Source organism: Malaya genurostris, chromosome 1 (genome assembly GCF_030247185.1).
Source record: "Malaya genurostris strain Urasoe2022 chromosome 1, Malgen_1.1, whole genome shotgun sequence".
Lineage (NCBI taxonomy): Eukaryota > Metazoa > Arthropoda > Insecta > Diptera > Culicidae > Malaya > Malaya genurostris.
The window spans coordinates 77,482,708-77,497,724 of record NC_080570.1 but is presented as its reverse complement, the minus strand read 5'-3'; the positions used below and the strand labels follow the sequence as shown (position 1 = coordinate 77,497,724).

Sequence of the window (15,017 nt, the reverse complement as noted above, 5' to 3'; positions counted from 1 at the left end):
TTTATTAAATGAATAATTTATTTAGTGATCTGGTTTCTTATTTCAGTTCTTTGAAATTCTGATCATTATATTTCGATATGAAGCAACGGAAGAACTCATTTTTTCAATTAATTAACTTTATCATGAGTCTTGCATATGAAAATAAAACATCATAACTGATTTTGTTATTATATTGTTATCATAAGTTTTAACTTTCAACTGTTTTCAATTGTTAAACATCTCAAAATAACACAAATTGTTATACATATCAACTGTTGATATACTTGTGTTATGATTTTGTTATGTGCATCTGGGGTATGTAAACAAAGCAAAATCTTGGCAAACTCCTTTTGTGGAATTTGGCCTTTCTGTTTCAACAGACTTCGCAGCCGATTCTTAGTGTACAGAATCATTGCATGGCTAGTACTATGGATCCTACTGACACTAAGAAATCCTTCCAGGTCGGAGCTCGAACATACGACAACTGGCTTGTAAGACCAGCGTCCTATGCATTGAACCACCAACCAAGGACCCCGGGACAATATGTAAACAAAGCTTCCAAATACTGTATGATTTAAAGTGGGTTTGTAAAAATAAAGGGAGTAAAGTGGATCTGTAAAAATAAAGTGAGTGGAACATTTCATCCGAATGCGACTTCCGGTTTTGGAATTAGAGCGTGATAAGTGGAAAGTTTTCAATTTCATGAGTATTTTTCAACAAACGATAACAAAAAACAAGAAAAAAATCAATAGTACTTACTGATAAATTCGCTATTTTCACAAACCTTATTTCAAATTCAAGCCCATATTGCCTCAAAAGCAAAAAACGTAAAATGATCTCTAAACTGGACTCGAAACTATTCCAATTGTTAGTCATTATTAGTAAACGGCCCATCAAATAAATTCTGGCTATCCTGGTTCCCGATTTCCGATTCCAGAAGAAGCGAAAATATTTCAAAATGGAACTCAGTAGGAGTTCTAATGGTCTTATATGAAATTCCTGAAATTCATCTGGATCCGACTTCCGGTTCCCGAACTACTAGCTTAAGCGTTAAAAATTATATACTGCTACCTAAAGCGACGAAGTGAAAGAGGGAACAGTTCTTTTCAACTAGGTTCAAAACTGTTCCAATTTGAAGGTCATATTTGTTGCCATATTTGTTGGTCCTCGGAATCCGGTTTCAGGAGAATTGTAAATAGTGCAAAAAATTGGAAACACTGCAAAAAGGACTCACTTTTCTTCAAGAAGGTCAACTTGATTTATACAAAACTTATAGATTGAAAATAAAAATCTTACAGTTTTATACGAAATTCCAGTTTTGTTTATTTATTTACTTTATGACAGTAGCAATTATAGTCCAACTGATACTACTAATAGCCTAAGGTGCATGTGAGCTACTCCCTTAGTTAGTATATTGTGAAGGTTAGTAGGTAAATTAGGAAACAACAACATAAACATTTATTTAGAAATTATTTTCGATCAGCTTTGTGCTATATTCCTCCTATTAGGTTTACGATAAGCTGAACTTGATTTCTCTCCGTGCCACAACGGTATCTTTTGACGACAGCGTGAATCGTGCTGTACTTGGTCATAGTTTTCTTGTCCTTACTACCGGTTCATTGGCAGTTGGCATTGAAAATTTATGTTATCCTTTCTTATATAGGTGTTCGTTTGGTCGAAGGAGTTGTTTTGATCCTCGGAGCAGTACTTTTGCGCCGACTCGTGGTTTCCTTGGTCGCTCAAAGCTGTGTTTTTGAAAAGGTACTCGTTGCGACCTAAGAAAATGTTAGTCTATCTTAGTCCTTCAATACGTTAACACGTGTTTCGAAGAAGTGTTGAGGATATCAGGTAATAAAGTAGCAAATATAACATTTGTAGCCAGTTAGACAGAACCAGTATTCAATCACTATACATAAACCAACACCACCATGCGTCTAGGATTTCAAATATTGTATATACTTGAAAACTTTGTGAAACAAGTGAATTTGACTTACGAGATTGCTAATTTTGTATGAAAACAAGGCCGATTAGTTTATTCTAAGTTCGCACTAAACGGCGGTGAAACGTATTTTAAGGTTATCTTGATGGCATATTTTTAAAATATGTTTCCACAGTGCAGTGTGAACGTAATATAAGTGTACTGACATGATTACTCTTTTAGTATGTGTAAGCAATTTGACCAGTTTCTGAAAAATCACGAGATCTAGCTTTCAGCGACATAATGGTTGTACTTTAAATCAGCTTCTTGGCAGCGAATCGTAAAAAGTAGTGTGTGCAAAATAATGTTTTACGCACTAGAATAACGTACAAATTTGTGATTTTTACTACTGCAGATCTGCGTGTAAAATATAGCACACTTGGCGCTTAGTACAAAATCGAAGAAGGGGAAAACTTTCCCTCAATTTGTAATAAGGTTACTGGTGTTACTTTTTTCTTGGACAATGTAAAGGTTTTGGTTGTGGTTAGCCACGTGTCCTGTTGGCCATGTTTCTTCGTGGGAGTAGGTCAAACTATGATAGTTTCAGTGTTGTGGCTTTCTACATGCATGTTTTAACATGCCCAAAGTCAGTTTGCGGCTTGTGATTAAATCAATCGTTTGTGACAGTCTTTTAAGAGTATTTTTTATTTATGTACAGATTTTGTGCAAATTGAAATAATTATTTATATGCACATGATTGTTTTATGAGTATTTCATTTTTACTTGATTGATTTATGTGTGACGGACCAAAATTACTTAATTATCTAATTCAATGAATTTATTATTGATTTATATAAATAATTAATTATAAAAAAGTACACTAAATAAACAATATATGATTTGACCACCCATTGACAAAAATATGATTCAACAACCAATCAATGAGTAAATTGTTATTCCTAAAAGATACGAAGTGCTGATTTACAGGAAACAAAGTAATAACCCACACAACCACAAATCAGTCCCAAATAGGAAAAAAACTGGTTGTTCTCATAAATAATACTGTGATAATATTTACAATTATTTTATTTGATTTTTGAAAGAATTTGTTTGTGCATAAACTAATATAACCTACAAAATAGAACAGTTTTCAGATTGGGTAGGCTTTTTCCGAGAAAACGATGTGAGTTCCACTATTGCAGGTAACCGGAATCCAGGAACCTGTATTATCGAAGTTGGTTCGTATGGCCATCAACTTTCAAGACCTACAAACTCTATTTGTTTTTAGTCAAATTCGTATTCGTTTTCGTGTAATTCTGGAGTCGGAAATTGCATGCGAACTAAATTCAGGAGTTGGAGGAAATGGCCAAAACTACTTTCCGTCATACAGTTTCGTCAACAAACAATGGCTTTGCCTCCACAAAGCACTGTTGGAGTTAAAGGACGGGATGGAACAAAACAGTTTGAAATTAAATCAAATTCTGCACTAAACTATAGCCATACTACAGCAAACCGGACAAACGATACGTTTGATGATAGTCCCCGGAAATTCCCTCGAACGGACATTGATTTCGATGTGATGATACCATTGGCAACACGCAAGTCTAACTTGTTTTCCCAGTACTTGTCCGGCTTCGATCCTTTGGTCACTAAGGAGGATATACGCGGATTAGTACAAAGAAAACTGGACACTAATGAGACTGTTGAAGTGCACAAGTTAGTCCTCAAAAGTAAAAATCTTGATGGATTATCCTTGGTGTCTTTCTAAGTCGGAGTTGGTACGTAGTTTAAATTTCTCTCGTTATTAGCATCAACCTGGCAGAAAAGAATAATATTTCGGGAATTAAAATTTAAAGCACGAGCAACTTTTCAATTTCAAACCGCTATGACAGATTCGAGAACCACTTCGCTCAGATGCTCTAATTCAATTCCACACTCTTCATAGCTACCTGATGGAATTTTTTTCAAACAACCCAAATAACTCATCGAATCGATCAGTATCAATATAACAATATTATATCAAAACGTACATATTGTGTGCACCAAAAGAAATGAACCTTCTCGTCTCCTTCTGATTCCGACTATAATAGGGTGTTTTTTATTGCAATATGTGATTCGGTTATTACCATTGAGACATCATTTGTTTCCACAATCCTATGATTTTTTTAGGAAAAATTGTATACCTCCTTGTAATGTGTGTTGGGGGAAAAGGAACTAACTTACTAACTAATACAAAGACGAATCGATTCGATTGAAGATTGCATAAATTTTTGTGGGAATTTGTTTATGATATTACGTGACATTTCGTCTATTAGTTCAATATTTGTGCGTCTGTGTAACTCTTTTGAACTAAACCATGGATGACGTTTCAAAATTATTCTCAGAATTTTATTCTGAATCCTATGATGCGTTGATCAAATTGATACTGAATAAAGCATGGCTGGTCTGAAAATTTTTCTATCAACCAATAATTTGTTCATATGACAGAGCTTAGAACTCCTTCGTATATGGGGATATAAACATTCAATATATTTATTACACTTATTACATTTTTGTCATTCGTTAAACCTAAATATTTTGCTTGATCAAACCATGCCAATTCCAATCCATTCAATTCTATAACGTGATTATTGTTTGGTTTAAGAAAAGAAGCTCTAGGCTTATGAGGAAAGATAATTGTGCTTTTGCGGTATTGATGGAATTTTACATTTTGTCAGGTAATCACGAAAAATAGACTGCGATGTCGTTGTTCTAACAGAAATCTGGCTAAACGAGAATATACCTGGTGCAGATCTCACTGACCGTTTATCGATGTGAACGCAATATTACTACCCGTTATCTTCGAGGTGGCGGTGTTCTGTTTGCAATCAAAAATGCAATTAGAGCAGTATCATGACTGTCCAATGAGCGAATTGTCTTGAGTAGATAGCGGTTCGTACTTCGCGCGGAAGCATTATGATGATAAGCTACTATTGTTTAGTATAAGTATAATTTTTCTCTTTTCATCAATAGAAGGTTTAAAAGTAGTTCATCACATTTCAATAAATAATGAACGTGAAGTAATGTATTCTACTGAATCTTGAACAACAATACTACTAATTTGCAAACCAAGATTAAATTTATGGTTCCCTTATCCTCATCCGAGTCGTTAGAAGATCATCCAATGATAACAAATACTCCTACAAATGGCTACTAATTCCTTGCGTTTTCATGGATACGACTAAATATGTTAGGTAATCTTTAGTCACACATCACATTTCAAAAAACACTTCATTTCTAACTCTATCAATTACTATAAATAGTTATCAAAAGATAGACCAAAGAGAAGACATTGGGCAGAGTGAATTAAAAGATAGAAAGATTACAAAATACGGAGATTTATGACGTGTGTTATTGATGAGTTTGTTGCTATTCAGCGCTGTTAGAAAAAGTCGCAATATTGTGAGTCACAATATGAATATTACGCTCCTTTTAAATATATTTCTAGACGCATACACAGTGACCGTAAATAACGTAATGAAGTACTGGTTTCTCTTGCAATCTTTTTGTTTCGTAATTTATTGCACCCGTATTGTTTAGGTACACTAGCGCCGCCCTGAATTCAGTGGAACACATATGAAACAGGCTCATTTCTATCAGCTTGTGTATGGGTTGATCGTAACCAACATCTCGGTCCTTCGGGCCTTCAAAGCTAGCAATTCAGTGAGAGCAAAGTAAACAATATGAAGTAAAATACAACACTTCATCGATTGTGAAAGTCAGTATTGCAATTTGGAACCGGGCTACCAGTTTTTCTTGTTATAATTTTCAGATTTAAATTTTAAAACTGACATAAATTATGCATCTAGAACAAGAACACTCCTGAACATGACTTAGGTCTTAGGTCTGAGAGCTGGTGTGTTAAACCTAAAATTCTCTCGATATTTAACTAGTCAGGACGCTCACTGCTTGATTACGATGTAACTAATAATAATCGGACACCATAAAAATTGAAATGTATTCATTTATTCCAATTAACTTTAAGCAAAGACATCATATTAACAAGATATCCAGCTCTCACATTTCCCGAACAAACCATTGGCAACATCCTTATTTGCGAGCATGTCGCCCCCAGACGAGCTCGCATCGAATCTTATACATAGAAGTAGGGGAGAAAAATGTCAAATTCGTGCGCGCCAAAATAGCAGGGTTGCGCACCCATACAATTGACATGATATGTTGAATGTGATGCCGTGCGATGGCGTTGCTGAACTGAAGATTGACTTCGCTCCAAGCTGACAGGGTCTGCTTTAAGTCAGATGGCTTTTTGCAAAAAATAATGAATTTTATCAATTAATGTTCATGTTAGTACTCTCCTTAATTTTTTTTCTTCAACAGGAAATAGGAGAATGAGAGAGATAACAAAAAGAGTCGCATGTCTTTGATTGAGTATACTTCTATTTGGTCAAAGAACTATCGAGTATTTCATTTGACAGTAACTTTCACAGTACAGATTACAGTTGACGATGATTTTAGTCCGTCTTTAGACATCTCCGACGTGACTGACAAATTGCAACTCTGGTTGTAGTATTATAATCTATATTATAATCTACGTGTGTTGATTCTTAGTGTCAGTAGGATCCATAGTACTAGCCATGCAATGATTCTGTACGCTAAGAATCGGCTGCGAAGTCTGTTGAAACAGAAAGGCCAAATTCCACGGAAGGAATGTAATGCCAAGACTTTGCTTTTGACTTTTCTATTACAATCTACGGATGTTGCGCTAGAGCTTTGTCGAAGGAGTTTGATGTTTCCTTTCAATAATCATGGATAATCATCATTACCCTTTTGTTTCTGACAATTCAAGCTCAGAGTTGCAAATTGTCAGTCATGTCAAATGACCTTGACACACTGACTAAAATCATCGTCAACTGTAATCGATACGGTCAAAGTGTCTCGATAGTTCTATAGTTCTATGACCAAGTAGAAGTATACTCAGTCAAAGACAGGCGACTTTTTTGTTTCTCTCTCTCATTCTTCTCTTTCTTGTTGAAGTAAAAAAAAAATCAATGAAAGTACTAACATAAACATAAATTGATAAAGTTCATTGTTTTTTGCAAAAAATCATAGGACTTCGGAGTTTATTGATGTAAATGGCTATAATTCAATGTTTATGCTGTTTGATTAATATTTAGGTTGTGAACCATTTTGCGATTAATTTTACCTTTTGGTTAAAATCTGACACTCGAGCGGTTAATTTGATGTTGTCAAAAATAACCCTGCTCGAGAGCATGGTTATTTTTGACAGATCGATGGTTATTTTCCGACACTGAAAAAAATCTTGCAATTGATAGTGACATACAGCAGCTCTCTTCAAGCTTCACACACATGCCAATACATTAAGACTCCAATTGGATGGATACTCAAACAGGGCATTTTGGATGATGTAGTAGACATGTTTCGTTGCGAATTAGATTTGGTCGTACAACATTCCAGTATATATGGAAGATAGTGTTATAGAAGTGCGTGTGCATGATCTTCCCTCAAGCGGCAACGATTCTAATATTCGCAAAACTATGTCCCAATACGGAGAGATTCTCTCTATCGAAAAAGAAAAGTGGAAGAACTTTTCCCACGGTATTCTAAATGGCGTACGTTTGTTACGTATACAGTTGAAAAGGCCTATACCTTCTTATGTGATTATATGATGTCAAGATACAAGAATTCCGAGCAAATCACTTGTTACCTATGACAATCAGATGGCCACATGTCAATATTGCCAAAAAGCTGTTCACTATGGTAAGCCATGTGATAAACTGGTAAAGGAGACAACCACACCAAAGGACAACGCTTCACTCCAACCCCAAGCAACCCCAGTACACCTGTGACAACGACCAACAACAATGAAGCATACCCTTCAACGAAACCATCAGTATCCCCTATAGAACAAAGTACACCAGCTGCAGTTAACAACTTACCCTCCAACCAACCAGCAACTGCAACTTATGTACAACAAGGCGCATCTACAGCAACCCTCAATGAGCCCAAGACTACGATCAACAAGGACAACGAAAATAAAACGGAAATCACACACAACACCGACGATGAAGCAATGGATGATGAGATAAGCCGCGGATGAAGTGACCTCCGATCCTCGTTGGATGGAAATGGAAACTCATCTCCCCCTAGAAAAAGGGTGACGAGATCCAATAGCAAAAAAAAAAATTAAGTAAAAAAAATGTAAGCCAATCGGCCACGTAAAGTTTTTACGCAAAAAGGCCAGAATAAAAATTTTATTACAAAAAAAAAATTAGATTTGGTTTTTCAACATCTCATTTCGCGTAATCTTGGTGGAATGATGAGCTGCGCATCGGAATCGGTTAAGGAAGGCCCCTCGTGAAAAAATAAACCATTAATTGTACAGCATAAACAATTGATTCACAATTAGATATATGGGTTACAATACATTTTATTGTATCTTGACAAGATTTTTTTCATTTCCAATGATTCAATATATTGTATCTACGATTCTACAATTGAATTTATTGTACACGTGCTGTTTCAAACAATATGCAAACTGTACATTTTATTGTTTTCCAAGAAAACATATATGAGAAAACTTTCTGATTTGAATTGTTACGATACTTAACAACCTATACATTCTATTGTAAAAAGTATTTTCACAATTAATTGAATAGTGTATAACAATATATTAAAATATATTTCAATGGTCAAAGCATAGTTCTGGCAGGTTTTGTAAAAGCAAATCGTATTGTTTTGAGAGATGAACTATTTGTGCGTGAAAGTTTGAATCATTAATTGCATCGTGTTTTTGGCTCTAAGTTTATCGATTGGAGAGCAGTTTTAAGGCGATCCGAAACAGTTTTGGTCTTTTCTGCGAAGTAAATATTGTTTCCTAGGATTTACTGAAGGCATCTACTATCCAAGCCAATTTTAAAAGACACCAGTGGATTCAGCTAATCTATTCTTGTCATTCGTTAAGTGTTAAGCGTGTTACGTAATAACTCAACACTTTTGTCACTACCGTACCTGAGTAGTCTACCATTGTATACCGTAAACCTATTTGCTGCTGTTTTCACCAAAGACGAGGTGCACAATAACATACGACTAGTTGATGGATAAAAGCGACCGGGCTCGGATTGCCTTGCGCCATTCTTCGTGAAGCAATGTTCATCTGCTTTGGTTTTACCAGCATCTTTCCTTTTTAGTCGTTCTCTTGCTGAAGGGTATTTGACTGCTAAATGGAACAAAGCTGAAGTAGTTCACAAATCCGGAAACGTTTATAACGTCACGAACTATAGAGGCATTTCTATCCTTAGCGAAATCCCAAAGTTTTTCCCCAAGGGATTCATCTCGAACCACTTCTGTTTGTTCAATTCGCGAATGATCTTTGCTATGACCTGACGTCGTTTGAAGTAATGTATTGCAACGATCTCAAAATTTCCCGAAATCAAGCCTTGTAGATTATTGTTCGCTACAAATGCACATTGCATTTGTATATGTTAATAATAATAAACGTAATACCATAACATTTTTACGAGATCCAACTCTATTTGAATACTCGATAATGACGAATCCAGTCAAACGAGTTTCTTTTGTAACAAAATTAGGCGTAATTCTAGATCGTTAGTTTCACCGCTCCACCGAATAGTTTTTATTGGTTACAACGCAAGCCTATATCATCAAACGCGAGACTGAAGACTTTTACGATGTTTATTGTCTGGAGGCTGTTTACATTACTCTTGTACAGGATCCGCCATGTAACTTTTTTTTAAACCTGCAATAAAACATAAACGGTTCATCCGATTTCAAAATTTATTTTTTTCATTTTAAAGTACAATCCTGCCGGTTAATTGTGGAATTTTTCAGTACATTTGCGATTGTAGATCAGCTATGGCTGCACGAATGTTGTCCTCCAAGGCTTGAATTGTCTCTGGCTTGTCCACATAACACTTATCTTTGACAGCCCCCCAAAGATAATCGTCTACCGGCGTCAAATCACAGCTCCGAGGCGGCCAAACGACATCCGAATTTCGACTGTGCGCAGAAGATCGATCGTAGCGTTGGCTGTGTGGCACGGAGCGCCGTCTTGTTAGAAACAAATTGTGTCCCAGTCTTCCTCTTCAAGTAACGGGAAGAACCAATCGCTAATCATGGCGCGGTAGCGCTCGCCATTGACCGTGGCGGCGGCTCCTGTCTCATTTTCGAAGAAAAATGGCCCAATGATTCCGCCGGACCAAAATCCGCACCAAACCGTCACTCTTTGAGGATGCATCGGCCTCTCCATGATAACGTGCGGGTTTTCCGTCCCCCAGATGCGACAATTTTGCTTATTAACATACCCGCCGAGATGAAAATGTGCTTCATCCGAGAAGATGATTTTTTTGGCAAAAATCGGCGTCTTCTTCAAAGTAAAACTGCACTATTTTCACGCGTTCCTCAAGCGTATACACAACCATTTTCGTTCAGTGAAAGGATAAAACTAAGTTTCTGTCAAATCAGAAGTGACATTAAAGTTACCAATGTCGAACTAACCGCTAGCTCAAAAAAAAAGTTAGATGGCGGACCCTGTATGTAGTATTCTAAAATACAAAGTTGTAATCTGGACCTCAAACCAAAACGTTCACATTGATACGATAGAACGAGTGCATAAATATTTTGTCCGATTCATGCTTCGAAGACTTCCTTGGATAAATCGGCTTAAGTTACCACGAAAACTGCTGCACTCTCATCAACTTACCTACGCTGCAAAGCAAGCAAATATTTCTTCAACTAATTTTCGTGTTTGATTTGTTTGATAATAACATTGACAATCCATTCTAGCATGGATTCATATCAACGTTCCTGAAAGATCTTAGTGACGAACAGACTTCATTCGATGATCATCTCGTCGCACATTTAATGGACAAAATAACCCAATGGATGTTTGCAGCTATCAACCAAATAGAGTGTATAATCTGTTAGATTTTACTATGAAAAAAAACACATTTACATCTGCAACATTTTTATGTTAATGTTTTTTAGTCTAGATAGATATTGATAATTCTGTACGATAGTTTTACTCTAATAGAGAATTCACAGTCGAGACCTTCAACAAGACCTACTTCGTGGACGAATGTATTAGTTCAGAAGCATGGAGTGCAAATTACTATCGAAAAGTTCTTGTTCACACCATCGACAAAAAGTTATTTTTCAATACAAGAAAAAGTTTTCGCTCGCCCTCCCGTGCGACGATGAAACATTGGACGTGGCTCACGTGACGACTATGAGGTTTCGCTAGTATTCATTCTTCTACCCATTCACTTCTTACTATTTCATGTTATCCTTACTGCTGTTGTATTATTTCAATCCGTGTGGCGGTCTAGCCATTCCCATCATATAAAAAAACAATGCCGGGAATGAGGCACCTCAATATTGAAGATAAGTCCAATGACAGTGGCTGTCAGTGCTAATCCTGCAATCATTACTTTCAGGCTCCTAGTGGCTAGCAGGACTAAACAAAAATATCAGTAAACGTTTATAGTCACACACAAAAATATGACTTCTGTTTCGCATAAATTTTATGTTTGTTCAATTGATCAAACAAGAGTGAATATATAAAGACTTACACATGAAAGTAAACAATAGAACCAGGTCATCTTGATGCTTTTATGCAAATCTGTCCCAGGAGTAAGAATGGGTTTGCAATGGAACGGTTGCAAAGTTTGGTCGAGAAAAATGGGAAATTCGCTCAAAATTGATGGCTGATACTAATGCGATGTTTCTATGATGGGTATATTTGTGTTTAAGTCATGCATTTGTTTTTGGATTGTTGCTGGCTTGGAATTGCCCATTTGTTTGGATATTCGGGGGTATCATCGGGAGCCCATTCTCATTTCAACGATGGAATTGTTGAGCAGATGGTAGCTAACTTTCGGAAACATACTGCTCATGAATTTTTCACATTTACTATTTTTCTATGTATTGCAGTTGAATTAAAAATCAATATTGTGACCAGCAGCTGTTATTTTAAAATTTCTCAAAATGCCCGTTCAAAGTATAGACATTTCAAACACTAGTTTCACGTCATTGAAAATATTTTGCTTCTTGCACACTTTTTTCGTTATCTAAAGGACCGTTTATTTAAAAACCGGGCATTTCGATTCAATTTTGTGTTTACTAGAAACTAGTATTTTACATTTTCAAACAACTTGATAGTAGATATTGATGTTAAAGAAAAAGAAAAGATGAATTTAAGGTTCATAAAATCAATTTAGTTTTTGCTACATTGAAATCCTTCAGGAAGTTTGTGTTTTGTTACAGAGTAATCCTATGGTTCATATTCCAATAGTTTAATGGGCTCTTTTCGTTCGAAGTTCCTTTCTGATACAAAGATAAAAAATAAAATCATATGCACCTGTTTCGCACTTTTCGATTTAAGGTTTTTTAGATTTTTCATCTTTTGGCGGCATAGCTCAGAATTATTTATTCGGTCACATTTATTAGCTCATAATTCGGTAAATGATGAAGTTCAATAACAGTCGATGAGACAGGATCATCCTTCATTTTTATCTAAGTTTATAGAAATCGGTTTACTACTATCAGAGTTATGTTTAGGATCATTTTGACGGCTATTTCCTATGACTTTGATTGGTCATCAAACCAGAAGAGATGCAAATTCAAGCAATTTGGTGTGCATTTATTTCCATTTGTTCTTTTTCCAGCCATACCGTGGACATTTTATAACTGATCGTAGTCAAAAACTTCGAACTCCGGAATAAACAATGAGACGGGAAATATTTGCTAAGCGTGATAGTAGAGTTACTACTTAATTTTTCGGATTACTCAAAGTCGAATTAACGAATTGTGATCAAATCGAATACAATATCTTCGCTTCGACTCTATGAAGTAATAAAACAGAAAAATTAGTTCGACAAATGTGCAATATCGCTGTTTTATCGACGCAGAAATTTGTGCAATTTATCAAGTTAGTTTATATTACTATTCTGTTAACTGCTATGTTATTGAAAAAGCGCAATTTTTCAGTTTTGTGCTACATATCTTTAAGTTCTTCTCTTGTTACGAACATCAACTGTGTAACAATGCAATGTTTCATGCTAGCTATATAATGGGACGCATATGTGAATATTTCAAGAAAAACACGTTCGCAATAAGAAATGCTTTACGTATTTTAATTTATCGAGCTAGTTAAATTGAACAATATTCGAAGACATTATATTAACAAGATATCCAGGTCTCACATTTTACGAACAAATCACTCAGGGCATGTTCAGGAGTGTTCTATTTCTAGATGTATAATTTATGGCAGTTTTAATATTTAAATCTAAATTAATAGTTTTAATATTTAAATTTAAATTATAACAAAATAAAATGGCAGCCCCAGTAGCATTTTATCTGTGTTTCAAATATAGAAAGAATAGTATGGCAGCGTATACCAGTTTTAAATTTGACAGTAGAACTGTTCGAATAAATAAAACTAAAACGGCTTGCTGGGGATACGTTTGTTTCAGTTTCAGTCATATGAACCTTGCGGTTGCTGAATTTTCTCTTACAATATACTTTTTGGCGAGCATGGCGTCCTCAAGTGAGTGAAGAGAAATGTCAAATTCGTGCGCGCTATATTAACAGCACTGCGAACCCATACAATTGCCATGATATGTTCAATGTGATGCAGAGCGATGGCGTAACAGAACTGAAGACTAATTTTTCTCTAAGCTGACAGGATCTGCAAAACAATTGTGAAACTAACTGAGCTTAGGCTTATCACAACGATTTATTCTATTGAAATACGAGGTCTGTTCAAAAAGTTCCCGGAATTTTTTAATTGCGCGCGTCTGGAGAGTCCGGCGGTCAAATTTTTTTTTATTGTGTTGGTACATATGTCCCTAATATATGGTGAAATTTTCAGCTGTATTCATTGTTTACATTCTGTCTTGTAGCGGCTGGTGTAGACGTTTTTTTTTTAGCTCGGCGATTTTTGTTAGTTTAAACAATGGAAGAATTGAAGAGTCAAAGAATTTGTATTAAATTTTGCGTGAAAAATGAAATAAAGTGTAACCAAGTGTGCGAAATGTTACAGAGAGCCTACGGTGAGTCTGCTATGAAAAAAACAAGTGTTTACGAGTGGTATAAGCGTTTCCAACATGGCCGCGAAAACGTTGAAGACGACGAACGCTCCGGTCGACCCAGCACGTCAATAATCGATGAAAATGTGGGAAAAGTGGAAAAAATGATTATGGATGATCGCCGAATCACTATTAGAGCAGTTGCTGATGAAGTTGGCATATCAGTTGACTCAAATGTTTTGGGCATGAAACGAGTGGCAGCAAAATTCGTTCCAAAACTGCTGAATTTTGATCAAAAAAACAAACGCATTACCATCGCTGTTAAACGACGTCAACGACGATCCAAATTTACTTGAAAGGGTCATAACTGGTGATGAAACATGGGTGTACGGTTATGATGTCGAAACAAAAGCACAATTGTCCACGTGGAAGCACCCAACGTCACCAAGACAAAAATCGCCGAGCTCAAAAAAACACGTCTACACCAGCCGCTACAAGACAGAATGTAAACAATGAATACAGCTGAAAATTTCACCATACATTAGGGACATATGTACCAACACAATAAAAAAAAAATTTGACCACCGGACTCTCCAGACGCGCGCAATTAAAAAATTCCGGGAACTTTTTGAACAGACCTCGTACTGACAACAGAAAATTTTGTTCGATACAGTAAATATTGTTTTTGCCTTTCTCATATAGAATGCAATCCAATCACTGCAAAAACCGACTTTTGAACCGAGGCCCGGAGGGCTGAATGTCATATACCATTCGACTCAGCTCGACAAACTGAGCAAATGTATGTGTGTGTATGTGTGTGTGTGACAAATATTGTCACTCACTTTTATCGGAGATGGCTCAACCGATTTTCACAAACTTGGATTCAAATGAAAGGTATCATGGCCCCATACAAAGTTCCTGAATTTTATATTGATCCGACATCCGGTTCCGGAGCTGCAGAGTGATAGGCACCAAAATTGTGAAAATAATGTCACTCACTTTTCTCGGAGATGGCTGAACCAATTTTCACAAACTTAGATTCAAATGAAAGGTCT

General features: G+C 36.0%; 1 protein-coding gene across 7 annotated transcripts in view; it reads left to right on the top strand.

The window, feature by feature from the left end:
* LOC131440517 (microtubule-associated protein tau) overlaps positions 1-15,017 on the top strand; it is a 61,163-nt gene that overhangs the window by 13,311 nt on the left and 32,835 nt on the right. Inside the window, exon 1 of one of the 7 annotated variants that reach the window (XM_058611868.1) lies at positions 1,778-1,827. The exons of 5 other annotated variants lie outside the window; for them this stretch is intronic. The gene's annotated coding sequence lies outside the window, so the exon portion shown is untranslated. Of the gene's footprint in view, positions 1-1,777; positions 1,828-15,017 lie in introns of those variants that run through there. One more of the 7 variants, XM_058611865.1, reaches the window with a different exon arrangement.